We start from the raw sequence: 25,462 nt of genomic DNA on the forward strand, positions 1-25,462 counted from the left end.
ATATAAACCTCTGGAGGGCCACAGTCAGAGGGCAGAAACGAGCACATGAAATAGTTACGTCTGACAGTAATCAGCTTCTGCATCATGAAAGTCAGAATGACCTCAGCCAGCTGGTCCCCCACCCTCCACTGGGCACAGTTGATACAGTTGGCACAGTCGATAATAGTGTAGATGACAAGTGACATTTCAGTCAGCAGGATGAACATATAAAAACAAATATTTGCTTTCTTACCTTAACCCATTATAATAATATACCCAGGTAACGACGGGTACTTCTGCTTGAACTGTTAAATTTTACACGCCAAAGTGAAGCGAGATGTGCCAGTCCACATCCTACAACCTGGTAGTGCTAGCTGCTTGGTTTCCCAGGTGGCTCTGGTCTTGCATTGCTGCACCACACGTTTACTTCAGTCATGACGAATCTGTGGAAGACCCTGATCAGGTCATTGACTGACCTTATATAGCTCATCAAAAATGTTGTGTGGTCGACCGTCCTGTCCTGAGGGGCTCAAAAGGCTTGCCTGTCCCTTTGCCTTTTATTTCGGGCCTCGTTAAACTTGATTTTTTCTGTCAAATGGCACTCATGTGCTTCTGATGTCAGAAACTTGGCATTCCAACCTTTTATTTTGCTTCTCTTTTTTCAAAAGCCAGCCAAGCAACACTCTGCACAGCATCCCCACGACACAATAACTCTGGGCTTATCATGCCAAAGAGCCTTTGACACTTTCTACCTAAACTAATTAATAAAATATTCAGGGGGCTAACGACAAAAGCATTAACACGTAAGTTATATTTTGTTATTATAACATAATTTGTTTTAGCATAGAAATAGAATGAAGTGTCTTTGTAAAAATTTCTAAAGGAAAGTTTAAGTCGCATTGTTAAATGATACAAGAAACAGTCTGATCCTTCCTGAAGGGCTCTGCTCCTTCTTCCCACAAGTGCCCACCTCTGGTCATCCTTAGCCTTCTTTGTTCCAGTAATTTCTGAGCTGAGCTGTTTGCCCATTGGCACTTTGTCAGTGTGGCGCTTTTGTGACTGGTACTCACTGTGTGTGTTCTCCCATTGCTCTTGTGGATTTTCCTCAGGTACCACATTTCCTTCTACATCCCATAAACAAGCAGCTATTCTATGGGGCATTTCTAATTTGCCCAGCATGAGTACATTTGTTTTGTGACTTAGTGTGCCCTCTAATGAAGTGGCCCCCTCTTCTAGGCTGTGTCCTTGATTTACAACAACACCACCGTTTATTTCTATAGCACGTTTTCATACAAATGATGCAGCTCAAAGTGCTTTTCAAGATGAAGAAAGAGAAAAAGAAAGATATAAAAATAAGATTAAGCAATACTAAGTAACAAAGAATAAAGTAAGCTCCGACCCTGCAATATAAGGACATTGACAGATGGCGTTTATGTTCAAATAAAACACATACACACACACACGCATACAGTCCTGTTATTGTTTTTGAGCCACATTTCATGCTTGGCTTCTCTGCACTTCCTCCATTTATTTTTGCCTGACGCCTTGGCAGGGGCACAGTGTTGGTGTCTTTTTTTTTTGCTCCTTATGTCAGGCCAGTCAGTCCCAACAGGAGTAAACAAGTCCCCCATAGGAGAGCCACAGACAGTGTGGTGACAGTGACGAGGTGTACCACTGAGTAAATCCAAAAACTGCAGCTCTGCACTTCATATGTCAGACTGTTTACTGCGCATGGACATTTGCTATCAGCTGGTAAACACAGAAAAGAGAACATTAAATGGCAGACATTTTATTCTGACAGCACAAACTGTGCCAGCCGGAATGCAACTGATTGAAAATTGCAAACCTTTTAACATCTTTCACGTTTATAAATCCATTCATTAACTTTTCTCAAATCACTGATTTCAATTGAGGGCTGTTCTGAAGGCTCCCTTTAGATGTGCTAATGTGATCTCCTATGCCAGGTTTTCCTGTATCCCTCCCTCCAATTAGGGACCCCAATTAGGGGCATCAGTGACTCCAGCATAACGGCACAGTAATGTCTCACTAGAGACTGGAGATCATTTTGGAAAGGAGACACAAAATGGTGAAAAGGTGTGCATCCTACAAAGCAATCCAGGACATTCGCCATCTTTCCCAGATGTCATGTTTACAGGGCTCTGAAGAGAGCTGTACAAGAAAATAAGTTGTGTTGTCTAATGTAGCCTCACCACTAGGCCGCCAGCCCCCCAAACTCCACAGGCCCAGAAATAGGGAGCAGCCTATAAAAGTTCAAAAATAATGTAAATGTTCCAGAAAAACACAAAATGCCCTGCAGAAGAAAGGAACCAGCCGTCAAAACCTGACTAGATAAGAAAAGTCCAAACAGGAATCCCTGTAAATGAAGGATTAATGTTATAATCAGCAATAAAAGAAACAAAAATAGTAAAAGGCATTATATGGACAAAAAGACTTACCCAAAAAGGAAATCCAAAGCAGTGATTCAAAAGCAAAAATCCAAAAACAGAAGAAAGATTTCCAGAAAATTCAAAGAAAACAAAATTTACTCGATGAGATCAACAACCCTCAGTGATCCACGAAGGCAGAGGGCGGTCGTTGAATAATGATGTCACGGTGGCCCCGCCTCTTCAGGGTCCACCCACAAAACACAAGAAATGTAAGAACATGCCATATGTATAAAATTGGCACTCACTTATCAACAAAAACACTCTTTTATGTTTAATTTAAAAACTGCTTTGGCAGGGCGGCACATCTAGGGCAGTAGGTATCCACTAAGAAAGGCCATTTTGATACAACAATACAGTGGAACCTCGGTTTGCGAGTAACTTGGTTTATGAGTGTTTTGCAAGACAAGCTAAAATTTTTAATAAATTTTGACATGATAAACGAGCGAGGTCATGCAATACGAGTAGTGTGTATACGCTTTGTCTGCTGAGCATCATGTGATCACAACTGAGCTGATGGTTCTCTCTATCTCACTGCGGGATTGTGGGCAATCATCTCCTATTCTACGTCTGAGTCGGCGTGCCTCACTCATATAGTCAACATCTGTACGCACGTATACTGTTTACCACAGCATTGTGACTGTGTGTGTGTGTGCTGTGATGTGCGAGTCCCCGTCTTGCACCCCAAAACACAAAGCTGAGTCTCAGTACTTTAGCAACACCAGCTTTATTCAGCTTGAAACAGCAACAGCGCAGTTATTTATTTCAGCGGGATCTGCCACTCTCCTATACACAGGCACAGCAGTCTGGCAGGGTCGTGGCCAAGTAGTACTGTGCCCTGCGCATTTATAATGTTCCTTGTATCACCCATCGACGGCAGGCGCTTATAGCATGTCCGCGATCTTTTCGGATTCGCTTTTACGGCGAACTGCTACAGCGCTGAGAGACTGCGATTGCTTTGGGACGCTCTTCTGCGTGTCGTCCTGTTGGGTGGAATCCCACAAGAGTTTAGAAACTCACTCACACCAGCCAGGATTCTTTTTAAAGGTAAAGTGCAGGTTAATTTGTTTTATGTGTTTTTACTTTATATTTTGTATTAATCATTTTTATATGAATAGTTTTGGGTTGTGGAACGAATCATCGGAGTTTCCATTATTTCTTATGGGAAAATTCGCTTTGATGCACGAGTGCTTTGGACTGCGAGCACGTTTCTGGAACGAATTATGCTCGCAAACCGAGGTACCACTGTATTTAGGAGTAAAAGCAACACCTTCAGTAGAAAAACTAAATAGCCTATAATCTAAAAAAATACTTTGAATATTTGGTAACGTTATAGAAAAAAAATCAGTTGGTTGTCGTTTTTTTTTATTTGTTGATAATAATATTTTGCCAAGTAAACTATGCTAAAGTAGTGTGCATGTGATTGGCGCAGCACTGAGACAGAGCCCAGAGAGAGGCAGTGCCAGACGGCTGTTTGGGGCTTGCTTTTCTATAAAAATGAATGAAACAATGGAGCAGAAAAAGCGGCACTGGCCTATAGGGTGGATGGAGGAGTAAACAAGAGATGGCCTCCTAGATAAGAAAAAGAGATCTCATGTGGCATGGAGAGTGTGCAGTGAAGTGCAAGGAGGGATGTTTGGCAAAGCTTAAGAAGATTCAGTTAGCCAGTGCCCAATGAAGCTCGAGTCCGGGTGACATGCGCTGTGGTTGTGGTGTTGCTTTGCCAGAAACACAAATTTTGGAAGTGAGAGAGAGAAGAGAAGAGGAAGTGGTGTCCTCGGGTCCAAGAGAAGCCAGGAGTGATGGGAACTCTTGGTTTGGTTGAAATGCCGTGCAGCTCAGTTAAGGGATCCCCGCCAGCCAGAATGGAAAGAGGTATTCAAAACTATTTCTGTTTCTATTACTGCATGTGCTACCTGTGAACATCATTGCTGTTTGTAATAAGTTAAACTAAAACCCGATTTAGTGTTAGAACTTTATTGTTTCAAAGTAAAACAATATTAATAAAAATTTTTTTTTAAATTAGATGCTTGAACATATAACTGACAGAAAACATGAAAACAAATGCTTGAGTAAGTGACGTAATCTGGTGAAAATCGTAAACACCTAATAATAATCTTTATATATAATACGCTACTGGGGCTGTTTGTTTGTCTGTCCAGGATTTTAAATCACCAGTAGCTCGCAAACCGTCTGACCTGAAATTTGGTACACATATACTACGTGACGTCTACTATCCGCTTTTGGGGTGATGATTGACCTCCAAGGTTATTCCTCTTTTTAGTTTTATTTTATTGTAGAATCAACTCTCGGCAGCGGCCAACAGGGCGGCCGTGCAGCGCATGTGTATCGGTGCCGTTCTCATCTCTACCACCTTCGCCGTCACTTCCCCTACCTCTTCATATCTTAAATCATTCTTGAGGCAGATTGAAGACTTAAGTGCCAGCTTAAGTGCAAAATTAAAGAACACGTACTTAGTAATAACACAAACACTGACTTGATCAGTTTTAACATGAAAAGATGCCGACGAAAGAAGAGAAGAAGATGGCCGCTAGGGTGGAGAATAGAAGAGCTGCTCAGGAAGCAGCAAGTGCATCAACCTCTGAGCAAACGAATGTGAAACGTACAGAGAAAGACGATGAAAACTAGGAATGCTCAAGTCAAGTGTATTCACTGCATGTTATTGTGCAGTGCGCCATTACCGGTAATAATAATAATACAGTAGGGCACCCTCTCCATGTGAAGATACAATTGGCATTAAACTTTTCATCATTTTCCATTTTGTAATGTTATTTCTGGTTTATTTCAGTTTTTGTTGGTTACAATTTGTAGTTCCTTACTTTCTCAGAGGTAAACTGTTGCTCTCATACACTAGGCCTGTTTAGATTTGTGTCCTGCTTGTGATTTAAATCCTCCAAAACTCCAAGATTACACATCAGATGTGATTGAAGCTACCATTTGTACAAAATGTGTCAGAGGAGAAATTGTATTTATTCCCCAAATTCTCATTATTTCTACTGACTACCTCTTTCAATTCAAAAGGATGCAGTTTCCTGTGAAAATGTTTCTTCCAGTGACCATCAACAGAACCCAAGGTCAGTCCCTAGGAGAAGCCAGAATTAACTCTATGGCAGGAATGTTTTACGACTGGTCAAATGGATGTAGCATGTCCAGGAGAAAGGAGCTCCAGTGAACTAATAATATTAGCCCCTGTGGGGAAAAAAATACAGAAAATTATTCTGTTAGTTTCATTCATTTGATTAACCGTGTAACTGAGGCCCATTGTCTTGGGAAATCTCCTGCGCAAAGCCAAGTAACACAGTGTGACTACTAGAGGGCATTGCAGCACCCCAGACCTCGAACCCTCCTGCCAAGGTTTATTTGTGCGAATATCTTACAAAAAGGCTTTGAAACTCACAAATACAACACAATTCTCCTTCTCTTTTTTCTCCCTACTTCCATTCTTCCAGGCGAGCTTTGTCCTTCTTCCACCCAACTCCAGCTCTCTTGGAGTGAGGTCTTGGGGCTTCTTTTACGTTGGACCCGGGAGTACCTCCAGTGCTGGGGCATAGCCCGATGGAAGTACTTTCGGTCCCAAAAAGAAAGGATGATGAAGCATTCCCTGTTGGCCCCCATGGAACTTGACAATGCTGTCCTACAGGACTACAATGCCCAGTGTGCCTTGCTGGTGTCCACAATGGTAAGCGACACCTAGCATGTTTTTGCATGTAGTCCAGCCAGGTTGTCTCCCCCTGTTCTTGTGCTATACTGGCCAGGAATCACCTTTCATCCCAGTTGGGTTACCAGTCCATCCCCAAGGACACATACACAAAACTAACAGAATTACACAAAGATATGAAAAATAAAAATCCAAAAATAAGTAAGCAATAATTAAAAAGGAAATGCAGATAAATCTTGGCTGTAAAATAACAGCTAGAGGGGTTTTTGGAGCACAAGGGCCCTTGTTATATGGCTTACTCCGAGCCGTGCCCCATATTTTGTGAGTTCCCCCTTAAAAGGACAGCATTCGTTCTGAGGGTAGTGCTGCATGTGCTGTGAATGTATTTTTTCTGTTTTGTACCCTTAACTTTCAAGTCATCCGTTTTGATAACCCACTTAGTGCAATGTGCAGTCATGGACAGAGAAAGCCTATCCCAGTAGCAAAAAGTAAATCTGGACTGGGCGCCTGGGCACACTCACATACATACCTCACCCAGCAGCAACCTGCAAACAGACACTGGAGAAACATATAACATCACACAGTCTTTACCTGGGACAAGATTTGAACCCAAGACTTTGAATCCACATTGCCACAGCAGTGCTTGCTATTGCTATCATGACTCTGTAAAGTAGCAGCATAAAGATGGGCTCCAGGAAACCAGCCGATGGACGTGTCCTTAAATGGCTGACGCCTGGGAGTCTGATGATGCCCTTTACAGTGGACTCTCCAAGTGCGAGGATAAAGTGTATCCCTCAGTGCTGTGATTATACCAATCAGTACTTTAACCCCAAAGCTTTCTTCATTTTCCATTCTTTTGCATTTTGAACTTAAATCACGACCCACAGAGTGCCGGACAGATACTTATAGGTTTATGAATTCAGCAGGGTCACATAAGCCGTTCCACAGTAGCTGAAAGTTACGTGGCTGTTATTGCTTTGAACGGCTGCCAGTAAACATCTCAGTGAAAATGTACTCGGTTACTGGCCCCTGGGGTGTTTAATGGTATTATTAGAAAGTCGTTTTAGGCGCGTGTGTTTGTAGTGTAATAGGCTGCATTGTACTGGATGTCATTTACTCCTGATGAACACAGGTAGCGCTCGGTAATTAGATCTAATGAGGGCGGACTAATTGAATTGATCTCAACTGCTGCCAAAGTGTCAATGCGCCACTCATTCCGGGATGACAGTCTGATGCTGCGCATCTCCTGTTTTACCAAGGAGAGCTGGGATTGTCAAGGACGGATGCTGAAATGTAAAGACGCAGGAGGGCGTGAGCATCATCAGGGGTTTGCAGTAGGCAGATGAAAGCCAAGATAATGAGCAGGAGTTCTGAAGTAAGAAGAAGGATATAGTAATTTAGTTTTTGCTAAGGTCACCCTCCTTTAACTTAGAACAGATAGAACAGCTGCATCGTCTTATAGAGATTGAACTATAAAAGACGAAGGTCACTCATTCAGTGATGCAAAGAGGTCATCCACCTGAAGCTAAGCGTGTTCAGACCTGGCCGGTACTTGGATGGTAAAACCAACCAGGAAAAGCTTGTGGTGCTGCTGACAGGGGTGTTGATGAGACCAGCAGGGGGCACACATACCCTGTGCTCTGATTGTGGATCCCAGTGCTGTAAAATAGGGGTTGCCAACTCTGGTCCTGGAGGACCACCATGGCTGCAGGTTTTCATTCTAACCCTTTTCTTAATTAGTGACCTGTTTTTGCTGCTAATTAACTTCTTTTGAATTCATTTTAATTGACTTGTTCTTGAAGACTCAGGCCCCTTAACTGTTTCTTTTTCCTTAATTAGCAGCCAAACAATAATGAGATGCAAAATGAGCCAAAACAACTGGTGTCCATCACACAATATCTGAAAATAAAGAAAGATAAAGGTCTCAGGAATGTCGATCTGCTCAGGTCCACAAAACATTTTATCAGTGCAAGAGAAAATCAGTTTTGTAAATGTCTGCTAATGCACCATGTGAGCAGCAACAACCAACAGAATTAAAGAACGATTTTAATTAATGACAAGAATCGGCACTTCAATCAGCAGCTGGTGGAGTGAAATTAGTTGGTGTTTGAGGCCCTGACTTAGTTGGTCTTCTGTTGGCTCCCTCACTTCACACTTCACTTCTGTTTGGGTGCCATTTAAGGAAAGAAATGAAGCAATTCAGAGGAATGATGAAGAAATCAAGGGAAACGAATCTTAAAAGAGAAGTCAATTAAGCAGGAGTCAAGATCAATTCCAGGATTTATTTGTACAGTATGATGTTTAAATTGTTGTGTTCCAGCAGCATCAGAATAGTGAAAGGAATCTGCAGGTGTTAAAATAAACAAAAGCCAGAACCAGAATTAATAATAAAATGGAATCATTTTATAAATAATAAAATATTAAAAAAGAAAGCACAAAATTGCAAGGCAGAAAGGATTTGCCTAAAAAGGTAACTCAAAGCAAACAAAGCCAGTCCAAAATCCAAAGACAAAATCCACAAATACCAGAAAATCCTAAGTGTTCTTAAAATAATGATCCAAACTCCACCACCAACATGACTGTCTGGAGGACCGTTACCCCCAGCCTGAATATAAATAGGTGGAGGGCAGCAGATTGAGCAGTGATGTCAAGGTGGACCAGCTTCTCAACTCTCAAATATTATCATCAGGCTAGAGGAGGGACAGTCAGCAGACAGGCCTGAGCAGAATGAGGACTCCTTGCAGGGACATAAGGATGGACCTGAGACTATTGAGGAGCACATTGGGACCTCTAAGTCAAGGCAAGCATTGTGAATTAGATCCTTGCTGAAAGTGGAAGCCAGTGGAGAGAGCGAACCAGAGAGAGGTAGGGTGGGCAAATCGAGTAAAAGAGAACACCAGTCAAAAAGTGACATTCTGGAGAGGCTGCAAAGGTTAGATAGCAGTTGATGAAAGCCCTGCCAGGAGACAGCTGCAATAGTCCACATGAGAGAGAGGGACGCAGGCTGAACAGTGAGCTGAGTGGCACTGGTGAGAAGGAAGGGCCAAAAGTAAACCTCAGGGGGTCCATAGATCTGTGCAGTATGCAATGACAAAGACTATTGGCCATGGTCAACTCACTGCCCACCCCAAATGGTCATAGCACACTCTAAAATCTAGGGGCTTTTACAGTCCTTTGTGGCTACATGAAGGTATGTGGTCATGGGGTGTTAAATATATTTATACTAGCTGCTTGTGGTCTTCTGGACAAAAAAACAACCCAAAGACTCCATACCAGTTTTACTATATTTTTGAACTAGGAGATGCTTCAGTTAACTCTTTTAAGAATTACCCAGAACAGAGGACATGGACCCACCTGTACTTGCTGCTCACTGGCTTTCTTATGACACTGCCGGCACCATATCTTAGCCGCATCGCTGGCATATGAGTCCTAATAATCTTTATCTTGAGAAAATAACTTCAGACAAAGTTTTTTGTGAAAACTTCAAGCCTTGCCCTCCGTTGCTGAGGTATTTGCCTGTTGTTGAGCTGCGATGTTTGCTTCATTTCGACATTGTGCCTTTTCATCTCTGTCATTAGCACACAGCATCTGCTGCATACATCTTTCATAGTGAGAAGTGAAGTGCATGCAAGTGCCGAAAAAATTTAAAAGTGCACGTATGCGCCATCTAGTGGCTGTGGTTGAGCATGAGCAGAGCGGACTGCTCCATACACACACAGGTCTTTTGTTTATGTATGTCTCATATGAAGCTGGGGTGCTATGGTAGCACAGGAGAACCCAACAACACCCAATTGTGGAACAGACAATCCAGTCACCTTTACATTTCTTAATCTTCTTGTATATAAATCCCTCTGTCTTCTGAATGTTTTGGCTTCATTTGAGGTTATTTATCCACACTAAGGACCTCATTTCAACTGTGAGATGTGGTAAACAGTAGGACTTTTGGGACTTTCAAAACACGACTTGATGTTATTTTGGAAGAATTAAGTGGATAGGACTGGCGAGCTTTGTTGGGCTGAATGGCCTTTTCTTGTCTAGATTGTTCGAAAAAAAGATTGAATCTTTTCGGTTTGTTTGTCATGCAAAAGGCAGGTGCAGCAGTTTTCACAAAATTTAGCTTGCAGTTTGCCTTTGGTCCAATTTATCACATAGGCCATATGGCACTTCAAAAATTTTATTGGAAAGGGTGCTTATAATGCCAGGATGAGAAAGGAAAATGCATCACTCCAGAGCGGGTGAGTCAAAGTTCATGTAACTTTCCACCAAAAACAAAAACAGTTCAGCCAATAGTAATAAATCATATTATTTTAGGTTTGGTGCTATTTACAGTGCTGGCTACATTCCCCATCAATGATTTTCCGGAAACGATGTGATGGGAGACCAACACAAAAGTCATGCTTATTTGGACATCAGCTATGTCAACGTTCACAAAATTTCCATTTCCATTATTGTTTGTGCAGTTTTAAATATAAGCTTCTTGGAGCTTCAAGAATTTCATTGGGAAGTCATAAATAGGAGGACCAACACCACAAAAAACGCTAATTATTCCAAAACAGCTGAGTGGATGTTCATGAAATTCTGCATGTATATTATAATTCACCCAACTTACCATACAAAACTTTCCACAAGTATAGGGGTTCTTTAGAGGAAACACCACACTAAATGGTAGCTCTGTCCAACTTACATGCAGTACAAATGATTCAGTTATTCATCAAGCCATTCAGTTTATGGAATCCAATTATACAAAAAAGAAGAAATTCTTGACATGTTAGGGCAGAGATACTGGTAGAGGGGTAGTGCTGATTATGGATGGGTCACTTGCATTACAAAACACATACAATATTTTTTTCTTTCTATAACCTATTATACCAATACTAGCTGTGTAAGCCCGTGCTGTAAAAAGCCTGGGGTCATAGAAACTATTGAAATCGTCAGGAAAAAAAAAGGAACTACTCTGGGCTTCTCTCTCCTAGGAGGATTCGTTTTGCCGACATGTTTGCATCGCTTGTGCATTAGCAGCAGGAGGAAAAGTAAAAGGGATACCATTTTGCCAATGTTAGCAGCTAAGTGACTTTGTCTTTCTTGTGAGATTTCGTTTTGCTGGCCTCGTTTGTATTATTAGCAGAGTTTTCTGTTTCCTCGGAGGAGGAGCAGCCCACACACTTCCACGAGTAGACGTTTATATATAAGATATCTGGGCAACACTTGAGTACTTTGGCTAGTATATTGTTCTTTTGGAGCAGAGAGTCCCATGGGAGGACTGACTGGAGGAGGCCCATGAAAGTAAGAAGGCCAATTACAAGGATCTTGTGCTGGCCTGCTGTAAACAGAGCATGAAGGCAAGGTGTATGCCCACTGAAGGTGGTTGTAGGGCAGTCCCTGTGTAGAGCCTTCATTACACTTGGCATCCCTGGAGAGAGGACTAGAGCCATCAGGAACATTCATGAAGGCAGCAGCAAGTGCCTCATGATCGCTCTGAATGAGGAGAGGAGGCCCATGGGGAGACAGAAGCAAGTGCCACCTGAGCAGATAAACTGAGGATATGTTGCCTGGGTGAGTGTGTCTGATGTTGAAAGACGTGAAATGCCCAATAACCGCAGTAACATCCCTGATGATGTGCTCAAGAGCATTGATACATATATCTACATATCATAATAAATTTCAACAGACAGATGGACATGTGGATGTGCAAGTCCTATACACAAAGTCAGTATGTGTCTAGAGGTTGTGTGTTGTCTCTGTGGCTGCATTAGTTTTCTTTAGAGTACTAGGGGGCTTCCGCCCCCTGCTCGCTTCGCTTGCCCACCCCTGGGTTTGGTTTACCAGATATACAGTTTAAAGTGATTGTTATTTTCTTGGAAATTGTTATATATGCATTATTTTCACTTTTACTTTAAAACTTTTGTAAAAACAATACTTGTCTTTTATTTCCTGCTCGCGTTGTGAAGGGGGGTGGCTGAACACACGCTAAGGAGAGGCAGTTTGATCATCTGCTGGCTTGTTGCTGCTGATGCCAGCGAGCTGCGTCTTCTGCTTGTCACGTTGCGCGTCGATCATTTAAAAGCCTGTACAGCAGCTGTCCTTTTGCCAGTTCGCGTCTCTGCCACTTGCGTTGTGAGGGTTAGGGTTAGGAGAGCTAAGGAGAAGTGGTTGGATCATCTGCTGGCTACCTGCTGCTGCTGAGCTGCTTGTTCTTTTTGTTGTTGTTTTAAGAGCTGGGAGCACATAAAGTGTGTCTGCCAAAAGCATTCCAACAACTGCTAGATTAGATGTCCGTGAACTTGTTTTAAATGTTGTCTCACTGCCTTGTCTCGCGTGACATTAAAGTGTTTCACGCAGGACGTCAAATTGTCTTCTGAGAAGATCACGTCTTGTCTCCCTCCCAAGATTTTTTTTATAATAGAGAGACAGGACGGTAGTGAGACCAGCTATGTTATATGGGTTGGAGACGGTGGCACTGACCACAAAGCAGGAGACAGAGCTGGACGTAGCAGAGTTAAAGATGCTAAAATTTGCACTGGGTGTGACGAGGATGGATAGGATTAGAAATGAGTACATTAGAGGGTCAGCTCAAGTGGGACGGTTGAGAGACAAAGTCAGAGAGGCGAGATTGTGTTGGTTTGGACATGTGCAGAGGAGAGATGCTGGATATATTGGGAGAAGGATGTTAAGGATAGAACTGCCAGGGAAGAGGAAAAGAGGAAGGTTTATGGATGTGGTGAGAGAGGACATGCAGGTGATGGGTGTAACAGAACAAGATGCAGAGGACAGAAAAGTAATGAAAGAAGATGATCCACTGTGGCAACCCCTAACGGGAGCAGCCGAAAGAAGAAGAAGAAGAAGAAGAAGATTGTACTTCAGTTTTCCTCTCACATTCCCAATGATGTGCATATTTGGTTAACTGGTGATTCTGTGTTGGCGCAAATGTGTGTGAATGAGGGGGCCCTGAGATAGACTGATGCCCTGTACATAGCTGATTCCTGCCTTATTCCTGATGTTACTGGCATAGATTTAAGTACATAACCTTGAATTGGTTAAATGGATTATATTAAAAATTGGCAGACTATCATTTCTTTAATACAATTGCTGCTGCTTTTTATAATTTTCTTCTTTGACTTTAGGTAACTGTGTTTTTTGCATGAAGTGCTTGTTTTTTATTCAGACTTAGAAAGAACTCCAGTTTACAGTCACCTGCATTATGTATATACTAGAAAGTGCTGATGTTAACATTGTTATGGGGACAGTAAGAATTGCTATTTTTGAAGCAGTACGCTAACTAACAGAATTAATGATGCTGGATTAGCATTACATGCATCTAATATTATATAAGTGATAGAGAATATCATCGGCCAGAAAGATTTTAGCAGGGAAAATAGGATGGAAGAAACAGACTTTCACTCTCACACCGCGAAGTCAGTGCAGACTAGTTAAAGAGATCTGGTAAACGAAATTCGATTTTTTTTGTCATACAGTATGTACACAAAGATTCTTACTTCAGTGTCTCTGGCAGACGAGTGACACTAGATGTTATAAGAGCAATAGTTATCGTATATAACACGAGATGGGAGATACGAGAAAACACATCAGTTCTGCTCAAGCAGTAAAATCTGTATGAGTGGCTCTTATGACCTCAGGATAAAAATTGTGTCTCAGCCTAATGGGTTGAGGGCTGATGGTCATCAGAAGAATAAACAGTGCAGGATGGATATGCTTGGAGTGTGAGAAGTCATCTGAGTATGGAAAAAGGACACCCAGAATATGTGCAAAGTCAAAAACAACAGAAAGGGACGAGGCTGGCATTTTAACACAAAAGTCCCATTCCTACCCATATAAGCACAGTGTTTTACATTTTTCTGAGATCAACCCTCAAATGACACGCAGTGGAAACAGACAGGAGAGTTCTTCACCACAAATGTTGTATTTTAATGTAAAGAGAGTTACAGTGCTCTGTGAAAAGTATTTTAACTTCATTCACTTTCTGCATTATTTTAGGTGTTTTTAGGGGACTTAGTCAGATCTTGTGTATTGTGGGAGAACATAAAACAGAATTGAAGGAAAAAATAACATTAATGTGTTATGTCTAATGTGTTTTATGTGCAAGGAAACCAAACATGTTGCCATACCACCTGCGCTTCAAAACAGGTAATTCACCTGAAGGTAAGCATATTCAGGCCTGGCTAGCACTTGGATGGGAGACTATCTAGGGAAAGCTTGGGTTACTGCTGCAAGAGATGTTGGTGAGGACATTACCCTGTAGTATCTGTGGGGACCCCAATGCCCCAGTGCAGTGATGGGGACTCTGTGCTGTTAAAATGGGACATAAAACCGAGGTCCTAATTCTCTGTACTTATAAAAACTGAGGTGGCTCGGGCATCTGATCAGGATGCCTCCTGAACGCCTCCCTGGTGAAGTGTTCCGGGCACGTCCAACCGGGAGAAGGCCCCGGGGAAGACCCAGGACACACTGGAGGGACTATGTCTCCCGGCTGGCCTGGGAACGCCTCGGGATTCTCCCGGAAGAGCTAGAAGAAGTGGCCGGGGAGAGGGAAGTCTGGGCATCTCTGCTCAAGCTGCTGCCCTCGCGACCCAACCTCGGATAAGCGGAAGAGGATGGATGGATGGATATAAAAACTCCCTGGGCATCTTTTGAAAAGAGGAGGCTGTATCACAATGTTCTGGCTAAATCACCCACTATTGCCTGGTCATTCTGGCCATCCACACCTGGTGTTATATTTATAGTCTGAGGTTATAAAAGGTGACCAAACCATTCCTTGTGATCCTCCAGTGTTCCTCACATCTTTATCAGTGACACAGTCCATGAGCCTGACAAACTGCCATCTGCCCGACAGATAGTCCATTGTCTAGGACACCTCAGGCTCATCCACCTGCATATACAGTAATCTTTAAGTAATGTTTTGTTTTTCATTATTCATCTGCGTCTTCTCCTGAGGTGATACTGGCTACTCCATATGAAGACATAGACAGCATCTGAAAACAATTCCAAACAACTTAACTTTTAATAATCTTAGGGAACGATGGGAAAGAGATGTCTTAATTATCATTTCTGAAAAGAAAATCAGACATTCACAAAATACATTCTACCTCAGTTATGCACCAAACATGTAAATTTAATGTAATAACTCAAGTCTACATTGTTAATCATTCACATACTGTACATAGTATTTTGTCTAAAATGTGCCCAGGGTAAGATCCCACCTGTAAGAGATATCATCAGGTGCCTGCAACCCTACAACTACAGTGCATCACTTTTTCCACATTTTGTTATGTTACAGCCTTATTCCAAAATGGATTAAATTCATTTTTTTCCTCAGAATTCTACACACAACACCCCATAATGACAACGTGAAAAAAGTTTACTTGAGGTTTTTGCAAATTTATTAAAAATAAAAAAACTGAGAAATCACATGTACATAAGTATTCACAGCCTTTGCGCAATACTTTGTCGATGCACCTTTGGCAGCAATTACAGCCTCAAGTCTTGTTGAATATGATGCCACAAGCTTGGCACACCTATCCTTGGCCAGTTTCGACCATTCCTCTTTGCAGCAACTCTCAAGCTCCATCAGGTTGGATGGGAAGCGTCGGTGCACAGCCATTTTAAGATCTCTCCAGAGATGTTCAATCGGATTCAAGTCTGGGCTCTGGCTGCGCCACTCAAGGACATTCACAGAGTTGTCCTGAAGCCACTCCTTTGATATCTTGGCTGTGTGCTTAGGGTCGTTGTCCTGCTGAAAGATGAACCGTCGCCCCAGTCTGAGGTCAAGAGCGCTCTGGAGCTGGTTTTCATCCAGGATGTCTCTGTACATTGCTACAGTCATCTTTCCCTTTATCCTGACTAGTCTCCCAGTCCCTGCCGCTGAAAAACATTCCCACAGCATGATGCTGCCACCACCATGCTTCACTGTAGGGATGGTATTGGCCTGGTGATGAGCGGTGCCTGGTTTCCTCCAAACGTGACGCCTGACATTCACACCAAAGAGTTCAATCTTTGTCTCATCAGACCAGAGAATTTTCTTTCTCATGGTCTGAGAGTCCTTCAGGTGCCTTTTGGCAAACTCCAGGCGGGCTGCCATGTTGCCTTTTACTAAGGAGTGGCTTCTGTCTGGCCACTCTACCATACAGGCCTGATTGGTGGATTGCTGCAGAGATGGTTGTCCTTCTGGAAGGTTCTCCTCTCTCCACAGAGGACCTCTGGAGCTCTGACAGAGTGACCATCGGGTTCTTGGTCACCTCCCTGACTAAGGCCCTTCTCCCCCGATCGCTCAGTTTAGATGGCCGGCCAGCTCTAGGAAGAGTCCTGGTGGTTTTGAACTTCTTCCACTTACGGATGATGGAGGCCACTGTGCTCATTGGGACCTTCAAAGCAGCAGAAATTTTTCTGTAACCTTCCCCAGATTTGTGCCTCGAGACAATCCTGTCTCGGAGGTCTACAGACAATTCCTGTGACTTCATGCTTGGTTTGTGCTCTGACATGAACTGTCAGCTGTGGGACCTTATATAGACAGGTGTGTGCCTTTCCAAATCATGTCCAACCAACTGAATTTACCACAGGTGGACTCCAATTAAGCTGCAGAAACATCTCAAGGATGATCGGGGGAAACAGGATGCACCTGAGCTCAATTTTGAGCTTCATGGCAAAGGCTGTGAATACTTATGTACATGTGCTTCTCAATTTTTTTATTTTTAATAAATTTGCAAAAACCTCAAGTAAACTTTTTTCATGTTGTCATTATGGGGTGTTGTGTGCAGAATTCTGAGGAAAAAAATGAATTTAATCCATTTTGGAATAAGGCTGTAACATAACAAAATGTGGAAAAAGTGATGCGCTGTGAATACGGTACTTTCCGGATGCACTGTAAACCATGGGGGCAAAAATATTTGCATATCACTCAGAGAGATTTATTTCTAAATGCTTTAGCAGCAGAGTTTAGAGTATTACCAGCTGGGATAAAAGTGTGCTATGAAAAATAATTTGTATTATCCGATGTCACACTACTTTCACAAATATTTATTTTGCTCAACTGGAGAAATCCTAATCCACCTTCTGTAACTCAGAGGAAAAGCCACATTCTTAGTTGTAAAAAAATCCAATTTTCATTATGTGGGTTTGTTCAGAATTTTTGCAGAATTTGGCAAGAATTCATTATTGTAGTTGCACTTGTGACAGTGTGAACCTGAGTGTGAGCTTGAGTTAAATGATGTGCAGTAATTCAATGTTTTAAAATATCTATGCTGCTTTCCCTGTGACTGGTTAGATATGGGCATGAAGAACTGCAGAGTTTTTGCTTCAACTGAGTATGTCCTTGCCACATAATATCCAAATAACAGTTTGATAGGCTAGGGCTTTCGATTCACTTTTCATTAACTTTCACTTTAAGCAAACACTAACATCCCAACATAATCAGTTCCTTAATAGAACAGATTAACCATGGATTGAACTGCAGAGATTTGTTGAATACTTGCATATTTTTAGCAAGATACCCAGTATGCTCTCTTCACCCAAACATCTTTATTTCTTCATGATATTTCAAAAAGCTTCAGATGTGAGCCTTAGAGCAGAAAGGGTGCCAGTTTTGCCAGAGCAAAAACTTATTTTGGTTATTTCAATCATCAGAACTATCAATATATTTCAGTTTATTTAAATTTGCCCACATTCAATTGTATGATCAGCTAAAGAGCACTTGACAACTTTCCAGTGAATGTATTTTTAACACATCACACTTACACATTGGGGAATCCCAGCCCCTTGCTAGTTACACCCACTCTTATTCCCATACAATCTGTAGGCCCCCAGCCTTTCTCTAACACCGCCTTTTTAGAGTTGCTCTGCTTGAATACCTGCAGCAAACAATGCAGCTCAAACACTCTTAACAATTTTTAAAATGTGCTATGTATGAGTAGTTGTTGATAGTCAGCGCTCATCAAAGCTTATGGGATGGTATAGTTATCAGCGTCCATCTGTTTCATCTTCTGTTTTTTATCTTGTGTTCAAAATAGAAAACAGCCACTAGCGGTATAAATCATCAATAGTTCCCTCCAACCTGTCTGTATTGTCTATGAGCTGCATTAATGACTTTGCTGCTCATCTGATGCTGCAGTTTTTGAATCACAGTCAAGTATCACTGCTACAGTGCTGTCACATTTACGGTATATTTGCAAATCTGCATTACTAGCTACACACCCGTTCCTTTTTTATCTTCTTTACCTGCTGTCACCTTAACATGAAAATTAAGTGCTTACCCAACATGTTTTTACAGCACAAGATACAAAAGGCAAACAATAGCGCTATGGTCATTTCGGGTTTGTGTACCAAAGTAATTCATCAAGTGTGCCAACCTTTACGCTTGCTTCAGACCTCACTAATGGCACGAAACTGCAAGGTCGCCCAGCATGCTTCGGAATGTATGCCACCCATCAGACAGTGTCCTTGGGGGTTCGTTTTTGTATTTTACGTCAAGTAAACTTGATTGGCATCCCGTCCACACACAAGTATGGAATGAATGATCATTTTTCTTGGAACTCTGTGCTACATACCAGACAAGGGCTGCACATGTAGCAAGCATACTAAAAAAAATGCAGAACATAGGCAATATTCTCATTACATGAGCTGCACATTATGATTAATTATGGTTAAACAAATACAACTTAAACGCACAGAATATTCTTCTCTGTCACCTTTTCATTTATCGAGGGAAGGCGTTCCAGTTGGATGACTTGTGCTCCCGGAATCGTTCTCTTGTCCTCATTCTGTCTTTGCAGTAGGGCAATAAATTGTGTTCATATTTTAATCGCTTCGCGCTTAAAACTAGACAGGACAATAACGTATAGCATTCGACGGCTGAAACAGTGCATTTAGAGAACCTTTCAGCAAACGTAACCGTTTTCTAAATATTAATAATAATGAGTTATACGTGGGTGTTTAGTAAAATGAATCCTGACCAGGTAACACTTCGTAAAATACGAATGAATAATATGAAAACATCTGTCTCATGTTTTATCATTGAACCAGATTCGGAAAGCGACAGACGCCAGTTGTTTTTAGGGGCGGAGCATGCTCTGTCATTGGCCGTCTTCGTGTTACCTCGACGATGATTGGTCTGTAATGTTGGCCACACGCATTGCAAGCTTCTGGACCCCGCCTCCTTGCTCGCCAGTGGCGGCAGCAGGCTGAGCGGCAGGGAGAGGAGGAGGAGAGAGGAAATGGAGGGACACCGCTCGATGTAGCGTAGCTCTGTTCTCTCTCTCTCTCTCCGTTTGGAAAGTCTCAACATCAGCACTTTCACTCTGGAGGAGTCGGATAGCGTGCTCAGGTTGGTTACTCTTCCTTTCTACCTTTTCATCGTTTTAACGTTTGCTATCCGCGTTTTTTAAGAAGCTTTGGTTTGCCTCGCGTCTTTCGCTAAACAACGGAACTGCACGGTACAGCCTGTAACACGTTGAAATGTTATTTTATACCCTGGTGCAGCGTGGACGTCTGTGCGAGTAACGGGACTGTCTTCCTGCCTCCCTCCCTCCCTTCCTTCCCCTCGCTACTCATTTCTTTCGTTTTACTCTTTCCAACTTTTTAAAACCGTTTTTTGTAACTAAGTAATGCAGGAGTATAGATTGTGTTGTCAGTTCTGAGAATTTTGTTTTTCTCTTGACAGAGGAACAATCGACTGCACAGTTTACTAGTAATAGTGAGTATCGTGTAGGTCCTCTTCAAAAATAATAATAATAGTCCATTCCATTGTAAGACAATACAGGAAGCTGATCGGGGTGTGCCTGTTTGGAACTCAAGAGATTTGATTGCGGAGCTCATCAAGTAGATGCGCTACTTCAGGTGAGCGCACAATAACCCCAAATAGGAGCGTCCCATACGCGCGCTTGAATTTAAGATGGGGTGACTCTAGAAGAACACAATTACCCTGCATCTCAGGGGGACTAGGAAAGTCATGAGAATGAGCGAAAAGTTAGCGATACTTCGACTTAGGTTCAGCATGCCGTTTTTGACCCCTTCAGTCCCGTTGCCACTTTGTCGTGTCGTGGTGGCCATCGATCCGTGCGCTCTCTTGTTTTCCATTGCACGATGATGGGAATCTGTGCCGGACGGTATGTGGCACCGGCCTTGCCAATCCGCAAAACAAGCACCTCATCTGAGTGTGAGAATAAACTGGAGTCCCTGGGTAAAACATTTAATAGAACATGTAAGATCGACACTCGAAAATCTCAACAGAGACTTGGACAGTGGGTGACGTTATCTTCTTCTCTGTACACTGTAATTACTTAAAATTGTGAAATTGCAGAGGTCTTCTGATCTCGCACACTTTAAGCATGCAGCTTTTAAAAATATACTGTCAAGTATTATTTTGTACATTCAGTCAGCCTTTATTCTTTTATAGCTCTATTATTGCAAGAATTGCCTCATACTTGTTTACCTTGAGTTCCCAGTGTGGAGTTTAGATGCTTTGCCCTTGCATGTGTTGGTTTTCCTGCTGCACCCCTGCAGTGTGTGTTCTTAATATATTGGCCTCCCTTAACTGACCCGTTGTGGGTTTGTGTGCCCGTAATGGACAGGTGCCTCATCCAGTGTTGGTTCACTTATGTCCAGTGTGGCCATGATGGAGACTGGTTTCTTTATTCCTGAGTTGTATACATTGATTTTAAAATGGATGGATCTTTATTGTGTGTGTTTTTAAAATATATTCACAGTCCTTTCAGATTAACAGTAGTTTTATAATCCTAATAGAAAAAAATCAGTTTTAATGTTCTGTAATGTCTTAGTTATTGCAAATTATTTCAGGATCATGATTTGTGCTACCTTCAGCTAAGGAAATATCAGCCCAATGATTTTGGTGCTTTTTTAGTGTCACATTTGGTCAGTCAGTCATTAAGGTGCAGATTTGTTGTGTGACTGCCAAATCAGTAGATGGAAGCAAATTCTTCTTCCTGTGTTTCCAGCAGCTTGGAAAAAGTGAAAATAAAATCCTTCTAAAATTACTGTCTGCACAGCCTGATGCAGTTAGAGGTGCTGCATCAACCTTAAGAGTTCTGAACACATACAGATAAGGTCTTCAGAGAAAGTGTCAAATAAAGATGGAAATGTTGTGTCAATTTTGCCTTTAGATTGTTTGCTTACAGAGTTTGATAAGACAATCAGATAATCAGAAGTGGATCCATACCAGAGGCATGCTGGCTTTGGATCAATAAACTGCAACAGACAAGAGAGTTACCTTGATATTGACATCTAGACACACAGTAAATCTGACACTGATAAAGGTGTTTAGGCCTGAATCCCCATCCCTGGAGAATTGTGTAAATGGTATATGTATGTAGCATTAAGGAATTATTGGATAGTAATTGAAGGGCTTACTGTTTGATCAATACATTTATGGTCACATTTATAGATAATTGCAGTTGTCAATGGTGAAAAAGTGAACATAAGGAATTTGACAAATGATAGGAGTCCATTTAGTCCGTCAAGCTTATTTGTTTAGCTGATAGCTGTCCCAATATCCCCTTCACATACTTCTTAAAGGTTGTCAAGGTTTCTGCTTCAACTACATGTCTCAGTAGTTTGTTCTAGATTCCCACAACTCTTTGAATAAAGACGTGCTTCCTGGCTTGAGTCCTAAATGCACTGCAGCTCAATTTCCACTAATGTCCTCGTTCGCGATTCGCAGTTAAAGGAAAAGTTATTTCTTCACAAATATGGTATACATGCATTTGCCTTGTGAAATTGTGTTCTAAAGTTAAGTGTTTTCTATGAATTTGAAAAAAATACAGAGCCTGTCCTGGCATTTTATAATGAAAGCCATGGGGCATAGATCCTAATTGGAAAACAAATACCTAAAAACTTAACAAATATGCCCACTTTGCAGTTGAAAACATTTCTGTATAAGAAGCATGCCTTCCATGTTTCTGATGTTTGTGACAACCAAGGGGCTCTGGAAATAACCATTTTATTGCATGTTCCTGGTGCTGTTTTTCTTGACGTAAGGATATGTTTTCTGTTTGTTTTTGAGATAGCAGTGGCCTTCATGGGAAGTGTTCTTACACAAATACAGAAATAAGTCAACGTGATACCAAGCACATGTTATGAGCAGTTTAGTGAGTTTTTTTCCTCTGTTCTTTTGAAAGGAAACCATGCTTCTGCGAGTGAAAGGTTAATGTTGAGGAAGACCAGCACTGAGGTACCATACACAGCTGGGTTTCTCTTAAAGTGGCAGAATCTCACTATATATATATATAAATATATAATATATATTTTTTTTTTTTCATTCACAAATGGCATTTATAAGATATGTTACAATGTGTGTGTAATCTCAAGATGCAGATTAATTCTCTATAACTTTATTGGCTTGAAAAATGGACATATTCACTAAGTTTTAATGCTTTGACTCCAATTATAAAACACCAGAATAGGCTCTACATTTTTAAAAAATTATAGAAGACTTTAATTTAGAACACAATTTCACATGGCAAATGCATATATAGCATGCTTGTGAAAAAAATAACTTCAACTTGAAAATATAGAACTTATCCTTTTAAGTTGAAAAGTATTCTACTGGATCTGCTTTATCAATGTTTTTGAGGATTTTGAAGACCTGGATTAGGTACCCATGCAGGCTTCTCTATTCAAGACTAAAGAGGTTTAACTCTGTGAGTCTGTCAGAGTAGGCCATGTCCTTATGTCCTGATATGCGCTTCATTGTGCTCCTCTGCACAGCTTCAAGTGCTGCTATGTCTTTTTTGTAATGTGGTGACCAGAACTGCACACAATACTCCAAATGTGGTCTCACTTAGTGCATTATATATTCTAAACACAACATCCCTTGGTTTGCATTCAAAAATTCTTACGATGTAACCAATTATTTTATTTACATTTTTATTAGCTTCTGCACTGAGCTTAGATTATGAGAATATTGTGTCAAGTATTGCAGTTGCCTGTTCAGAAAAATCTGAAGGACAAGTTTGGCAAGATCTACCTGTCAAAAACCTGCTTTGGCTGTTATTTAGTAGGAAGTTACCAAGTATACGGTGCAAGAGTCAAATGCGTACAAGTGATTAAAATTACAGTGACAAACATATTCTACTACTTAGTAAAATGCTTATGTAATTTTTTTTTCTGAAACTGCTGATTCCAGTGCAGTGACGTATAATTTATACGTACATACAGTAAGTACATTCTTAAATTTGCTTAAACAAGTTCAGGGTTTTTTTTAGCACCTAGCATGAGGCAGGTAGGAACCTTGGACAGGGTGCCTGTCCACTGCAGGTACAGTTGAGCACACACCCACGCCCGCCTTGGGCTCAGTTTAGATTTAGCAATTAACCTAACCTGCACATCATTGGGGATGTGGGTGGAAAACCCACACAGACACTGGAAAATGTACAAAATACACATCCAGACAACAACTTAGCATTAAAGCTACTTTGACATGATTAAGTGTGACATGTTACTTAATTATTCATACTGCTTTCTCATTGTTATCCCAGTGTAGGATGAAATTCACAAGTCTTTCAAATTACATAAAAAATTCTTTTCAGTACTTAGATTTTTAACTGCACTTTTCCTAATGAGCTTCATCTCCAGTTCTTTACTATGAAGAAATAAGGAGACAAGACATCCTGTATTTCCGGGAAGCGCCATGTATATCAGCTCTTATTTAGGTGATCTGACTTATTCTTAGAAAAATCATATTGTTTCTGTATTTTAGACATGACTAATTTCTCATTCCAGTTATATATGCAGACATTTCTCAGTGCATTTTGTCACACACAGATCCTTACTAGCTAGCCTTATTAGCTGCATTTAGTCACCAGTCACGTTGGTTCCTTTTAAAACAGGCCTGACATCTGACCAATAGTATGTTCTGTGATTGTGAAGCACATACTAGTGTCAAAATGCATGCTGGCCAGTCAGATTAGTTTAGGTTGTGTATGAACCCTAGAATTGATTGCTTTCAGTGTAAAATGCAGTCCTCAGTTATAGCAAGAGTGGCTCAGAAGAACCTTTTAAATCTCCGCTTTTGTAAATAAGCAGTCAGTGACACTGTCCGTTACATTTCTGAGTGCTTTTAATTTCAAGTTTTTGTGCAATTAGCTTGTCTCCATCTTTGTTGTTTTGTAGTTCACTAGTAATGTACCATATATGATTTGAGTGACTATGTACAGGAGTGGGTGATATAGCCTAGAATTCATATTGTGGTATATTTAAAAATTCTGATATTTTGGTACTTATATACAGTAATATATTTTTATATAATTCTTTGGAAGAAATATATTTTAACAAATAAAAAATGTATTAATGATTAATTGCAAAAACCTATGCCTCTTATCCAACTCTGCACTTATTAATGCTCTGCTGCTCAAATGGATTCAATGGCAAGTATTCACCTCTCTGGCTTAAACCAATAAAAAGAGCAGCTTCTGTTTTACTTGCTTACTCATGCTGCTGGCAAGCAAACACAGTGAAAGACATGGCTTTTTTTGTATTATCTCTCTTAGCATCAAACTGCTGGCTTTAAAATATACATATTGTCTAAAGCCTGTGTTTCATCTTGTGACTTCTGGTTAGAGGGTACTTCAGACATGCTGAATGCAGTTGCTGATCTTGTCACCAGACCATACCAGTTGGACTGAAAATCGCTAGGCATATCAAATTTAGTGACTGAGTGATGACTTTCCAGCACAATTTGCCCCTTTTCCTAACAGCCAGTAATGTGCTGCCTGATAGAGCTCATTCTGTATGAAGGGTTAACCGGTATGGTGAGTTCAGCTTCAATCTCAGCCCTTATTTTCCTTTTCCATTCTGTTGTGATATGTAAAACATGAAACATCAGACAGACGAGCCTCTCTTCTGTTTGTAATGTCTAAAACACCTGTTTCCTTTATGCATTGTCGCTGCATTACATGCCTAGTACTTCCAGATGAGCATTCATTGGTTGTATGGTTTTATATATACAAAGCCCGGCCCTCCGACTAAATTGTTGGGGTGAGTTGTGGACTAGTTGGAGTGAGTCGCTGGGTATATCGGACTACGTGAATGGCCTTTACAGGAATGCATTGCTGACTGCCTTTGATTTGCTAAGGTTATGGCACTGAAGGCTAAGGCTGAAAATCGTTCAAAGGTCGGTTAATGTGACATGGCTGTAATTTATTGCAGAGTCTCAGTTGAGGTGGTTGTTGATGGAGTCAAAAGTAGTTGAACCTTACATCTTTCTGGGCAATATTCTTATTCTCAGTTGTTACACACAGTTCACATAGTCCATATGCAAAGGTTAATCTTCAAGGTACTAATACACTAACCTAAAATCCTATTTCCTTTGGCATACTTGTATTTGCATATTTTGAAGTAA

At 41.2% G+C, this 25,462-nt stretch overlaps 1 protein-coding gene across 4 annotated transcripts in view; it reads left to right on the forward strand.

Moving 5' to 3' along the window:
- Positions 1 to 19,278: 19,278 nt before the first annotated feature.
- Positions 19,279 to 25,462, forward strand: part of elmo1 (engulfment and cell motility 1 (ced-12 homolog, C. elegans)) — a 516,270-nt gene continuing 510,086 nt past the window's right edge. For 3 of the 4 annotated variants that reach the window (XM_028818136.2, XM_028818137.2, XM_051935961.1), the window contains exon 1: positions 19,280 to 19,432. The gene's annotated coding sequence lies outside the window, so the exon portion shown is untranslated. Of the gene's footprint in view, positions 19,433 to 25,462 lie in introns of all 4 variants that reach the window. The other variant, XM_051935959.1, reaches the window with a different exon arrangement.

This window comes from Erpetoichthys calabaricus, chromosome 13 (assembly GCF_900747795.2).
Source record: "Erpetoichthys calabaricus chromosome 13, fErpCal1.3, whole genome shotgun sequence".
NCBI lineage: Eukaryota > Metazoa > Chordata > Cladistia > Polypteriformes > Polypteridae > Erpetoichthys > Erpetoichthys calabaricus.